The 14410-nt window shown below is 39.6% G+C and overlaps 1 protein-coding gene across 7 annotated transcripts in view; it reads right to left on the bottom strand.

Annotated features, from left to right (window-relative positions):
* Positions 1 to 14410, bottom strand: part of LOC134212399 (cytochrome b5-related protein-like) — a 198092-nt gene that overhangs the window by 57553 nt on the left and 126129 nt on the right. Inside the window, exon 1 of one of the 7 annotated variants that reach the window (XM_062690199.1) lies at positions 14202 to 14285. The exons of 5 other annotated variants lie outside the window; for them this stretch is intronic. The gene's annotated coding sequence lies outside the window, so the exon portion shown is untranslated. Of the gene's footprint in view, positions 1 to 13757; positions 13839 to 14201; positions 14286 to 14410 lie in introns of those variants that run through there. One more of the 7 variants, XM_062690196.1, reaches the window with a different exon arrangement.

The raw sequence follows: 14410 nt of genomic DNA, 5'->3' as shown, positions 1-14410 counted from the left end.
TCAAATCACAATGCGATGAAATTTAGATAAATTTGCACTCGGTTAGAAATAATAGTCATATTTTTCTCTCGCCACTATAAATATATCAAAACCAATTATTTCAAGGCTTGAGTCTCGAGCTGTTTCAGAATACCATCAACAAATAAAGACCGCAATAGAGATGATAGTACCCCTCCTATGACACCTTCTTAATGCTCTTACACTAATTGATGAGCTTCGAAGGTTCCATCTCGCCAATCCAATCAACAATGCATACATCGAAAGCTCTTTTCGACATAGCATTCTTCATTAAACTGTGGGATGTGCTTTTGAATGCTCCTTCAATATTAAAGAAAGCTGCTAGTAAAGTTTCTTTTGCTTCAAAAGATCTTTCTAACTTTGTAGCTAACTTATGTAGTTCATTTACTGAAGATTTGCACCCATAATATGCAAGTAGTTTACGTTAGATGATGCTTTTATATACTTATCTATCAGTTTTTTCATTATTGTTAGTATAATGGATGCTAAGCTGATTAAATTATTTGCTTATGGCATGGTCAGTCTTGAACAAACGCCAAGGTCAAGGAAGGAAGAGGAAAGTACGCAAGATTCAAACTACTTTGAAAAATCAGCTAGGCCCATAGGGTAACGGCTGTATTTTGGACCGGGCTCTTATTTTGGACCACCTAGCTGAATTTTGTATTTATATCACCCAAAACTAAATAAAACATGCAATATTTAAATTTTATTGCAAAAAGAAACTATCCATAAGGTATTTCCAACATTTATTTATTATAAAATATTGCAATTATTAAGAATATTTTCACGTATTTACCCATGCCGGCTGAATTAGACCAAAACTAAGACGACATTGCAAAATTGAAGTCAACTTTCAAAAGCTGTAAGTTTATTTGTACATAGATTTAAAACATGTGAATGATGTTGTTGACTTATTAAAACCTAATTGAAGCAGTTTCATATCTCGGGCGAAACATTGTAAGTTTAAAAACAGTATTCTTAGGCATGTCCAAAATAGGTTCATTTCTCATTGAACTGAACATATTTTCGACATATCTTCTTTTTAAGTTCTAGATCTCTCAAACTCTTGTTTTTACCAACCATCTGTTTCTCTAGTATCAAACCATTCATAAATTACTGTTCATACCGCATTTATAAATTAACGTTCATTGATGTAAGCCCTAGAAAAATTTCTATTAACCCAACATGTAACTGTTTTTATTTCCATTCGAAAATACTGCCTATGACCACATATCAGTCCCACCTTTGCTGTAATTCCTATCCATATGGGATTGTGGGCATAATAGTTCAGAAAGCTCTACGACAAGAACCAATCTTTGCTAGAGCTCTCCGTCTGTGCTGTTTGCCAATGCAACAGAGTTCCGCGTTTTACGATTATGTTTCGTTTTGAAAAAGAATATGCAAGGAGCAAGGAAGAACCGGGCAACCCACTACTATCAATGGCGCAAATGGAACAGATCTAACAAACTACATACAAAATATGCAGGGTATGTATGTATGCAGGTGCATACATCACGGCCATGGGCCACACTTTTGTTTTGCTTTGATGATGCTGTACCGAGTGGTACTGAAATTGATATTAGGTTCAATACCCTAAACTTGTAGCTATTGTTCTAAGCTTTGAATGCTTATAAAAATGTATTGCTTAACAAGGACTTTCAGGAAGAAAACGCCGAAAATGCTGGAGATCACTAATTTAATCGAATAGTAACATAACTTTGCAAGCAATACAAAATTACTCGAGTGGTCCAAAATATGTTCAATAGGTGGTCCAAAATAAAAACAGGTGGTCCAAAATTAAATCTTACAAATCTTCAGAATTTACGATAGTTTGGTTCTTTCGGTGGGATTTACAACATTTTTACCTACAAATCCTACTTAGCATTCACCACTTTTTAGTTGCATAGGGAATTGATCTAGCATTATTACAAAATCTAACTTTTTTTCGACAAAATTGTTCGGCCATCTCCTAAAGTGGTCCAAAATACCTCCCTTACCCTATGATCAACGACTAATTGATAAGTTAGCTTTCTTTTGCCAAACGTTTTGGATTAAAATCTTTCGAACGGCTCGGATAATGTTGTGAAGGATTGTGTTGTGTTTTTTATTTTGGACCTCTGGGGCAGTATTTCTTTTGGCAGATCAAATTTTGAAAAGCTGGTCGAGGTCTAGTTGATGTATTTATGTTCTCAGCCGTTTCTCGATGGATTTTTGATTCTCTTGGACTATTCGATGAAAGAAGATTTATCGTTTCATACCCAATGTACACTGAAGTCGTTTTCACGCGTTTTTTTACGCGGATAGCTTTTTACGCGAATTTCACCCGGGTTCGGGATTAATGCGGTTTTCTAGGCGAGTTTTTTTTGCTGTTTTAATCTATGCGGCACGTATCCTCCGCATGAAAACCGATGCCAGTGTGTTACAATATTTATGTCAGAGTGTAAATTTAATCGAAAATTTTTGGTGAAGTCAACCTTTTTGCCCCTCTCGTACAACAACGTTGTACCGAAAGGCTATCATTTCACTCCAAAATCGAACTTTTTTTAGAAGTCTCGGAGACCTATGATGTTATACCAATCGACTCAGCTCGTCGAGCTGAACAAATGTCTGCCTGTCCGTGTGTATGTGTGTGTGTGTGTGTGTGTGTGTGTGTGTGTGTGTGTGTGTGTGTGTGTGTGTGTGTGTGTGTGTGTGTGTGTGTGTGTGTGTGTGTGTGTGTGTGTGTGTGTGTGTGTGTGTGTGTGTGTGTGTGCACGCGAAAACCGAAAAACATTAGCCACTTTTTAATATAGTAATTCTTAACCGATTTTCTCGCAACAAGTTGCATTTTGAATATTGAATTTGATAACGATCGACCATTGCGTTTAAAAGTTTTTAAAAAATGGAATCGAACTATGTAAGCGCCATATAAGGTTGGTGTCTTGGATAAATGCGAGAAAGGCAGTGTCACCACTCGGTGAATTAAGTTGGGTTTTTCACTTGTCAGCTCACTTCCAGAGACATTCATAGTCGGCTCTGGACTGTCAATATTCGTTTGAATATTAGTCATTGAATATTTATGCACATTTTACAAATTGATAAATTATCTGAAATCTGAATACGTTTCAAATCTTCTTATTGGCATTACATCTCCACACTGGGACAGAGCCGCCTCGCAGCTTAGTGTTCATTAAGCACTTCCACAGCTATTAACTGCGAGGTTTCTAAGCCAGGTTACCATTTTTGCATTCGTATATCATGAGGCTAACACGATGATACTTTTATGCCCAGGGAAGTCGAGACAATTTCCAATCCGAAAATTGCCTAGACCGACACCGGGAATCGAACCCAGCCACCCTCAGCATGGTCTTGCTTTGTAGCCGCGCGTCTTACCGCACGGCTAAGGAGGGCCCCCGTTTCAAATGAGTAAAGTAATTTATCACAAAGAACTGAATCCGATTTTCATCCGTGAGGCACTTTCAACGGTAAACATCAACATAAAAAATGCTAATTATGTTTTTTCTGCACATAGTAAGCACACTCAGTGACAGTCGAATGAATGACTTGGTGAAGTAGTCGAACGACTATGTCATTCTATGTGTTGAATATTCATGCGATGTTTGTCAAGATTGGGACCGAAGTTGCTTCATGAAGATGAATATTTTGAGCTCTGATTTATGTAATGTAAAACTTGCTAAACTGAAAGGTTGAGGGCGTTTAACGGAACCTTTTGGCTTGCGTCTATTGGTGCCACAGTGCCGGAATATGCTTCGCTGCTGCAGTGGATGCGTTCTGGAAAACTTTCTTCGGCTCGTTTCTGCTGATTCCTAGGTGTCTGCGCAACTTATGTGAAGGAATAATAATTATTATCAATGAACCTTCAAACTTCTTTTTCGCATAGCGTCTACTCTGGCTTACTCCATAAGATGAACACCAAACGTTCCCAGTCCCCGCCTTAACGATGGGCGTTTCTATGATGAGACCGGGGGCTTAAACTGGCCTCTTGTCGGAAGCTTCTTCTTTGTTCTAGTTTGCGTCGCTGATGGTTGCAGCGGTACATTATCAGTAACGGTTGCGGTCGTTGGAGGTGATGCTACAGAAAATTCATTCGCAACGATGGCGACGGTAGCGGTTCAAGTGATCCTTGATTTGATTTAGTAGTTTTGAAGTAAAACGTCAATGTACTAAAGACACACAAAGTAAAATTATAAATCTAGACCAACATTTGAAAAGGGATTAACTGCTAAAATTCAAAGAACAAAGAACTGGAAAAAATAAATATCGACTGTTAAGTCATTTTCAAATGTTGGTCTAAGAATGATATACATAACATACACCCATTTTTTTTACATGATTGATATTCTTTAATTTCCCGGTTCGCCTGATTTTTCACAGCATTTTAAATACCAGCTGAATTTTCTTTGATTTTCTGTGAATTTTTTCATGGGGTTAGCTCATAGTTTCATTAACGCTAAAGGTCATAATCGACAAAAACCCACCCGTGTAAAAAAAAAACTGGGTGTACAGCTACATAGTTCAACGTCACCTTTGCGTACAACCCGATTGGGCTGCACCTTTGAGTTTTGCCTTTCGCGTATACTAAGCATACGTAAAGGCTATAGGATCACTCCAAAACCGAACTTTCGATAGAAGGCTCGGAGACCAAAGTTATATACCAATCGACTCAGCTCGACGAATTGAGGTGTTGTTTGTATGTGTGTATGTATTTTTTTATTCTTTATTAACGTGATTTTTTCAACAATGAGAAGTTCATCACTTAGTGTGTATGTATGTATGGGGCCGTACCGCGCTAATAACACACGAAAGTTCTATGAGAAGTTAAACCGTTCACGTAAGGGCCACGTGCCACAGCCCGATATGTGTAAGGACATAAACGGAAACCTTCTTACGAACGAGCGTGAGGTGATCCAAAGGTGGCGGCAGCACTACGAAGAAAACCTGAATGGCGATGTGGCAGACGAAGATGGCGGTATGGTGATGGACCTGGGAGAACGCGCGCAGGACATAATTCTACCGGCTCCGGATCTCCAGGAAATCCAGGAGGAGATTGGCCGGCTCAAGAACAACAAAGCCCCTGGGGTTGACCAACTACCAGGAGAGCTATTTAAACACGGTGGTGAGGCACTGGCTAGAGCGCTGCACTGGGTCATTAACAAGATTTGGGAGGAGGAAGTTTTGCCGCAGGAGTGGATGGAAGGTGTCGTGTGTCCCATCTACAAAAAGGGCGATAAGCTGGATTGTAGCAACTACCGCGCAATCACATTGCTGAACGCCGCCTACAAGGTACTCTCCCAAATTTTATGCCGTCGACTAGTACCAACTGCAAGGGAGTTCGTGGGGCAGTACCAGGCGGGTTTTATGGGCGAACGCTCCACCACGGACCAGGTGTTTGCCATTCGCCAAGTACTGCAGAAATGCCGCGAATACAACGTGCCCACACATCATCTATTCATCGACTTCAAAGCCGCATATGATACAACCGATCGGGACCAGCTATGGCAGCTAATGCACGAACACGGTTTTCCGGATAAACTGACACGGTTGATCAAAGCGACGATGGATCGGGTGATGTGCGTAGTTCGAGTTTCAGGGGCATTCTCGAGTCCCTTCGAAACCCGCAGAGGGTTACGGCAAGGTGATGGTCTTTCGTGTTTGCTATTCAACATCGCTTTGGAAGGTGTAATACGAAGAGCAGGGATTAACACGAGTGGTACAATTTTCAATAAGTCCGTCCAACTATTTGGTTTCGCCGACGACATAGATATTATGGCACGTAACTTTGAGAAGATGGAGGAAGCCTACATCAGACTGAAGAGGGAAGCTAAGCGGATCGGACTAGTCATCAACACGTCGAAGACGATGTACATGATGGGAAGAGGTTCAAGAGAAGACAATGTGAGCCACCCACCGCGAGTTTGCATCGGTGGTGACGAAATCGAGGTGGTAGAAGAATTTGTGTACTTGGGCTCACTGGTGACTGCCGAAAATGACACCAGCAGAGAAATTCGGAGACGCATAGTGGCTGGAAATCGTACGTACTTTGGACTCCGCAAGACGCTCCGATCGAATAGAGTTCGCCGCCGTACCAAACTGACAATCTACAAAACGCTAATTAGACCGGTAGTCCTCTACGGACACGAGACCTGGACGATGCTCGTGGAGGACCAACGCGCACTTGGAGTTTTCGAAAGGAAAGTGCTGCGTACCATCTATGGTGGGGTGCAGATGGCGGACGGTACGTGGAGGAGGCGAATGAACCACGAATTGCATCAGCTGTTGGGAGAACCATCCATCGTTCACACCGCGAAAATCGGACGACTGCGATGGGCCGGGCACGTAGCCAGAATGTCGGACAGTAACCCGGTGAAAATGGTTCTCGACAACGATCCGACGGGCACAAGAAGGCGAGGTGCGCAGCGGGCAAGGTGGATCGATCAGGTGGAAGATGACTTGCGGACCCTCCGTAGACTGCGTGGTTGGCGACGTGTAGCCATGGACCGAGCCGAATGGAGAAGACTCTTATATACCGCACAGGCCACTTCGGCCTTAGTCTGAATAAATAATAATAAATGTATGGGGCCGTACACTTATTACGTTAGCAATTTTTCTGGGTTTTTCGGCCCCCACTCCCCCCATGTAAGATTTTTTCCATACAAAAGATTTTTTATTTATATGGCGCGTAAGATATCAACAGAGCCCCCCTTTCCCCTAAGTGCTTACGTAATATGTGTACGACCCCTATGTGTGTGTACAAACAAATGTGAGACACACTTTTTTGTACTTAGCCTTATCCGATTTGCTTGCAACAGGTTGCATTTGACGTGGAATCTAATTTTTCGCTATTGAAAATTGGCCCGAATTTAAGGATTATAGGCTAAATGTTCCAAGTGTGGCTATAGCACCAGTTGTCGCACTAGTGCTTTATATGCCAAATGGCCAATCAAATCACCGCAAACCAAGTTCATATCGACAAAGCATATTCATATGATACGATAACACTATTGGCGTAACTAGCTTCGACGCCCGGGGAGGGGGAGGGGTGGCTGGTTAAAGCCCCTTCATCTATTTTCTCTATTTTGCGCTTTTGTCAAAAATTCCCGAACATTTTATCACCTTATCAAGCTACCTTAGTGGTGATGTGGTGAATACGGTCCAACAACCAAAGGCAATTGTGGATCAATCAGTCTCATCCATGTTGTAGCCCACAGTATCGAAATGTGTTTGTTTGTCAGCCGATGATTGCTGCAATGACTCAAATTGATGGCGTATGGCTATTGCGTCTAAGTGTAGTAGCGCTCGGCTTGGTCCCGCAGACCGAAAGGACAATATGTGACGGATCACCGTCATGTTCCCACCGGTAGACACTGGAATTTTTTGCATATTTATTAACTGCATATCTATCTATCTCCAAAGAATAAAAAATAATGCAACATTCCTCCAGGGAATCCTCCAAGGATTTCGATGAGAATCCTTTATAGTGATTCCGGCGGAGATCTCCAGAGATTCAACCGGAATCCTCCAAGCATACCGAAGGGAACCTCCAGGGATTCTGAAGGCAATCCATCAGGGACTCCGACAGGAATGTTCTAGATAGTCCGAAAGGAATGTTCCAGGGATTCCAAATCCTCCCGGAATGTCGATGGGAATCCTCCGGGGATTCCGACGGGAATGTTCCAGGGTTTCCAGTGAGAATTGAACGGGGATGTTCCAAGGATTCCGACGGAATATTCCAAGAATTCAGACGCGAATGTTCCAGAGAATCCGACAGAAATGTTTCAGGGATTCCAATGAGAATCTTCTAGTGGCTCCGAATAAAATCCTCCTGAAATTCCGACAGGAATATTCCAGGAATTCCGACGGAAATGTTCCAGAGATATCGTATGAAATCCTCCATTAATTCCAACGTGAATGTTCAGGGATTTCGTAGCAAATTTTCCAGGGATGTAGAAGCAAATCGTCAAAAAATTCCTAAGCAATCTTTAAAAGGATTCCTAAGCAATTTGTCGAGGAATTCCGAGTTAATCTTCCAGGGATTCTGCCAAGAATCCTAGAGCGATTCCGAAAGGAAACCTCCTCCTGTGGAAGCAAATCTTCGAGGGATTCCGAAGTAAATCATCAAAGATTGTGAAGCAAATTGTCGAATGATTCCGAAGCAATTTTTCGCGGGTTTCCGAAGTACACGCTAACTTTCACCTACTCAGTGACTGAGTAAAATTGTATTGCTCTCTCTTTCTATCCCACGGAAATTTTACTCAATTTCCGTCACAAGCAGGACAACTCAAAACTATGAGTAATCCTGCTTTTGACGGAAATTGAGTAAAATTTCCGTGGAAAGAAAAGAGAAGGCAATACAATTTTACTCAGTCACTGAGTAGGTGAAAGTTAGCGTGTAAATCGTAGTGGAAGTCCGAACTAAATTTTCGAGGACTTCCGAAGCAAACTGTCGATGTATTCCGAAGCGAATCGTCGAATGATTCCGAAGCAATTCGGCGAGGGATTTCGAAGCAAATCGTCAGAGGGATTCCGATCGTCGAGGGATTCCGAAGCAAATCATTGAGGGATTCCGAGGCAAAACGTTGATAGATTCCGAATTTAATATTCAAGGAATTCTGAAGCAAATCGTCAGAGTATTCTAAAACAAATCGTCAAGAAATTCCGAAACGATTCCGAAACAAATCTTCGAACGACTCCGAAAGAATTCCGAAGCAAATCCTGCATGGAGTATGAAAGTTATCCCCCACAGATTCCCCACAGAAAGGAATCCAGTGTGAATTCTTCTGGATACCGGTTGGAATACATCGAAGATTCTGGATGGAATTCTTTAGAGATTCCAATGAGAATTCTTCTCGCATTTTGATGGAAATTCCTCTCAGATTCTGATGAGAATCCTTCTCGGATGCTGATGGGAATTGTTGAGATTATCATGCTGATAGACAAGTGGAAGTCGGATGGAAAACTGTCACTCAAGTCCGAGATGTTTAACTGTTGGTAACGTACCACGATTGCATTGATTGATATTTTGGTGGCTCTCCGTTGTTGTTCATATCAAGATTATTTTGATGCGATGCTTTCAATTAGAATCAATTAGAAATATTTTTCATAATTAACACCAAGTGCTATTTCACTGAATTTAAGCTTCATATATAAAAATTATTATTTTTTATTAGAAAAATGATAACATGAGCAAATTTAGGATTGCAAAATAGACTATCCCCTTTAATAGAACAATTAAACTTTTTCCACGATCATACAATCTCACAAGTTCATTTGTCTTCCACTTATTTCATTATGGTAGGGTGAATATGGGAGATAACTCTTTTGTCTTCAAACTTTTTCAGTAATTCATTATGCTATATGTTGAAAATTGATATTACTGCTAACTTTTTTTTTAAATCCTTGGCGTGGCTAATTTTTTTTCTAGGGAGGGCCAAGCCCCCCCCTAGCCACTTCTTATTTACGCCAATGGATAACACTTTTGATCTCATCCAAAACAAGCAAAGCATAACTGTAAAAATTGGTTCTGCCTAATTTTTGACGTCCTATGCACCAGTTGTCGCACTAGCGGTCCCAATTTGGCCAATCCCATAAGAAAACTATGGGATTTGCTAAATAAGGAACAAAAATTAATAATAGTGCCACAACTGATGCATGCGTTCCTATTATGGATTTTAACAAATTTTATTGTGGTTTTCACAGCTGTTCTAAGGAGCACGAAGTAAGACCTTTCACTTGATGTATAAAGTCCACCCACATGCCTTTTACCTATTTTTTTTTCTAAATAGTTGTTCTTATGTATAGCGACGATTGGTACACCCACCCCAGTGGCGCCGGGAGTGGGTAGGACAAGTAGGACATGTCCTACGCAAGGATGTTAACGATCATTCAGTAATTTGCGTTCGATCATTTAGCAGTTTGTCTATAACACATTCCAGAAGCTGAATTTCAAAATATGTTGTATGGTGGACTTCTAGTACGAAGGTTTTTCTACAACTCTGCCTAATGGTTCATTGTTTGAATTCTACTAGTAACGGAGTTATAGCTATAGTTTCAGTAACTTAGACTAAATGATAACAAAATTCCAATCATTTAGTTTGAGTTACTGTAACCAGCACTCTAACTCCGTTATTAGTTGAATTCTAATAACGAACCATTAGGCAATGTTGTAGAAAAACCTTCGCACTAGAAGTCTACCATACAACATATTTTGAAATTCAGCTTCTGGAATGTGTTATTGACAAACTACTAAATGATCGAACGCAAATTACTGAATGATCGTTAACACCCTTGGTCCTACGCACGAATTTTCCTGGGTGGGACAGACAAGGCATTGTCCTACGCATGATTCTCGGGAGGAGACATCATCTAGGTTTTTTTTTTTAGTTCCAATACTGTGTGGTAGATCGGATGTCTAGGCGAACATAAAATATTAGACAGTTTGACTTATTATTAGTTTTTTAGATTTATTAGAAGTCCACTAGAAAATAGTTTTGTAGAAACTAGAACGGATTTATTCAAAACTAAAATATCACAAACGTATTTAGCATAAAATCTGGCCCGATTGGGGTTCTGAACTCCCCAAAAGATCAATTGACGATCATATGATTTCCTGAGAGTAGATCGCTACGATGCATAGAATTTTTAAAAAGTTTCCAAGGTAGAATCTAATCTAATCTAATCGAACACAAACGCAGACAGTACAAAGAAGGCATCATGGAAAATCATTGAGTTAGACGACACCCATTTTTTTGTTGTAAATATCGGACTTATGGCGCCTCAGTGGTATGTCATAAAGGTCAAAGCGGCCAGGCCCACTGCATTGTGTTTGCCGCAGAGATGCAAAAATACACCGCTCCAGAAAACGTGTTGTTCCCGAAACCATGAACTTGTTAGTTCACGAAATCATGAACGCTTCTCCTTCTTTCTGTCCAAATAAGCGTGATTTTTTGCAAGCCGCTGGAGTGTGTGGTGTACACTAAAGTCGCTCAAAAACGCGTAATTCTCAAAAAATCGTGTAAAAAACGACTTCATCTAAAATCAATTTTAGAGGTTTCTACGACCTTTTTGAAAACCAACGTAAAAAACTTGGAAAATCCGCGTAAAAAATAGCGATAAAAACGACCCCAGTCCACGTGATAGAATATGCTTTCGCTTTTCAAGCACATTCAGTAATCGCATTATTTTAATAAGCGCTTTTGAGTGGAACATGGTTTTCGTCTTTATTTCTTGAAGTAGCAATTTAAACTGAAACATTAAGTCGCTTTCCATGTCCATGACGATTTCATGTACAATACAATCTTTCTGGTAACAAAGATAGTCGAACTAATTTATCTCTTCTTATCGTACATTGACCATCGTTTTGAATAAAAGAGCAACTACGAAATGTACAATCATTCTAATTGAAAAAGCAATATTTGCTGTGAAAATCGATAAATAATTTACAAATTATGTAAGGCTTCTGTTCAGAAGTTCATATTTTTTATATGTACAGTCGACTCTCTACATCTCGATGTTCTGTATCTCGTTATCTCTCTCTGGTTGCCTCTGGTTGCCTGGATGGTTACCTCGGTCCCTTCAATCTATATACATTTGGGCATTCTACATCTCGATAACCTCCCTATCTCGATATCTCTCTATCTCGATGTCTTCTGATCATATTTTGTTCTGGATTCACTCTCCTTATGTCGATATGTTCAAATTTTTAGGCTACTAGACCATTTTTGGAAAATAACAAACATATCAACAACAAGATATGACATTCGTTTTGTTGTCGTTTTTCATAGCAACGAGCTTTTTTGGATCTAGTATCCCTTTCAATATTCCTCCTATTACTCGATCTCTCCCTATCTCGATGGTCCCTTCAATATCGAGATGTGGAGGGCCGACTGTATATGTGCTTATATGTAAAATGTGCAACACTAGAACTGTTTCCTGAATAGATTTTTTTTCTATTCGTCCTACCCACGACTTGGAACGTGGATGCGCCTCCCACCCTATGTATTTCTAAAAAAAAATCAAAACAGTCAATTTTCCCTTGATCTTACAACGCTTATTTGACCTTTTAGCCTTTCTCGTACAACAAAGTTGTACCGAAAGGCTATCATTGCACTCCGAAAACGTACTTTTATGGAGACCCATAGTGTTATATACCAATCGACTCAGCTCGACGAGCTGAGAAAATGTCTGCCTGTCCGTGTGTATGTGTGTGCACAAAAGCTAAGAAAAATATTAGTCAACTTTTCATATAGTAATCCTTAACCGCATCCTTAACCTTTCCTCGCAACATGTTGCATTCGACAGGGGACAAAGCCTTGTTGATCACTGTTGAATTTGATAACGATCGGTCATTGCGTTTAAAAGTTGATAAGAAAATGGTACATTGAACTATAGAAGCACCTGCGAGAAAGGCAGTATCACTCGGTGAATTAAGTTGGGTTTTTGAAATGCCTTTCAATTTAAAATCAAATTTCACATAGGATATAGATTCCATTCTATTTCATCTTTGAATAGGTGAAAACAGAGCGAAAATTGATGCAATTATAATTTATAACTACAGTCAATTTGGGAACATATGCCTAGGCAGCCACTATTCATCATTATCAATTAAACTAATTGACAGACAAAAACTTATGTTTTGCCAAACTTTTATTATATCAAATATTATATTTGATGATTTAATTATAGAAAAATATGGAAAATTGAATTTGAAAAATTGGTGCTCCGGTGGACCTGTCCAAAGAATGCGTCAAAATTTTCTCTCGAGATTTTGATTTTGGTTTTGTTGCTGTTAATTATTGGACGCGCATTCTATTCAAAAGAAGGTTAAGCCGAGCAGCCAAGTGAAATTGCTCACATGATTCTGACTTTGGTTTTGCTGCTTTGAGTAATAAGAAATGCGCATTATTGGAAATAAATCCAACCTTGTTCGGACCACCATTATATACAAGAGAAAGTTGAAGGATTTTTTTCCAAATTACAAAACTAAATCGCAGAGAATTCATGACATTTAGTGAAAACACATTTTCAATCTATAATCTATCTATCTACATCTTCTTCTTTTCTTCTCTATATAATAAAAATGAAATGGTCTGTATTCGTATCCGCATAACTCGAAAACGGCTGGATAGATTTTCTTCAATTCTTCGCCGTTGGTTATCGTCTCCGACGGGTTTATATGACCTTTCCTCATGCGAAAACTACGAATAAGATCGACTAAGTCGCGAAAAACTAAATCTTAGATTTGTATGGAAATTCAGCATGAGCAGTTCACAACGCGCATTTTCGCCTATTGTGCAGGACAACGTCTACCGGGTCGACTAGTATGAAATAATTCATACAGAAATGCGGCATGGAACGCTAGCTGTAGTTTAATCGCAAAGATGGCATCGATAGCGGTCACAGCCACCTTAGATTAGCGTTAGTGAAAATATTCAGAATTTCGAAATACATATTTTACACTTCACGTCCTACGTCCTACGTACGCGGCCGTGTCTATGATATAACTTTTTGATGTGGAAAATAAGCCGTTTAATCACTCAAACACGCACTGTGATACCAGGTTTTATGATACGGAATTGCAAAAAGGATGTATTATGTATGTAGGTACAATTCATCCGATTTAACAGGTATGCTTGGCGTGCCAAGGGATGACATTTTGCAACCAGAACTATGTAATTAGTCAATTCAAATTTCTGCTATACGTTCCACCACACCCAACAATCATTACAAACAAATTGGCGTACCAAGCAATGTCACAACACACACTAATTAACGAATCACAATTTCTGCCACACGAAGCAGAAACAACTCTTCCGCACTTCACGATCCTCTCGAATGAACTCTTGAGGAAGAAATGTTTTGCACTGTTCGATTAGTTAAGAACGATAACACGACGAGCTTTCAGAGAAGTGCAGACTCATAGGTCTTCAAAAGTGTATGTAAATACGCCGATCAGGCTAAAGGTATGAACGTTATTTCGCTATGGGCTATGTTTTACAACATTAAAATTAGTAATATAATGATTATAATACATCTCATTTAAGAGCTATACTTCGCTCAAATGAGGAAACACAGTCCATTTTGTCACTCAAACACGAACTATAAACCGTCATTGTGATTTTTGATTGCTAAAAAGCTATGTAAATATGGTATATATATATATTTCTTATATCTGTTGAAATTAACACCTGTGCACATTCTTAACGCAGCATTCAACAGTTTGAGCTGGAGATATTAGGAGATATCTTTTTCACTAAACAAACACCAACGACCAATTAGGTATTTCACAACGAATTTGATTATGATGACACTATTTTGTAGAACTCGCGTTTAATTTGTTTTAAATTTAAATTTTATGATTCCTTATTGTTCGTTAGATTTACAGTACTATGCAATA

Source organism: Armigeres subalbatus, chromosome 2, assembly GCF_024139115.2.
Source record: "Armigeres subalbatus isolate Guangzhou_Male chromosome 2, GZ_Asu_2, whole genome shotgun sequence".
Lineage (NCBI taxonomy): Eukaryota > Metazoa > Arthropoda > Insecta > Diptera > Culicidae > Armigeres > Armigeres subalbatus.
Note: the sequence above shows the minus strand (reverse complement) of the source record. Positions and strands in the feature narration are given on the sequence as shown.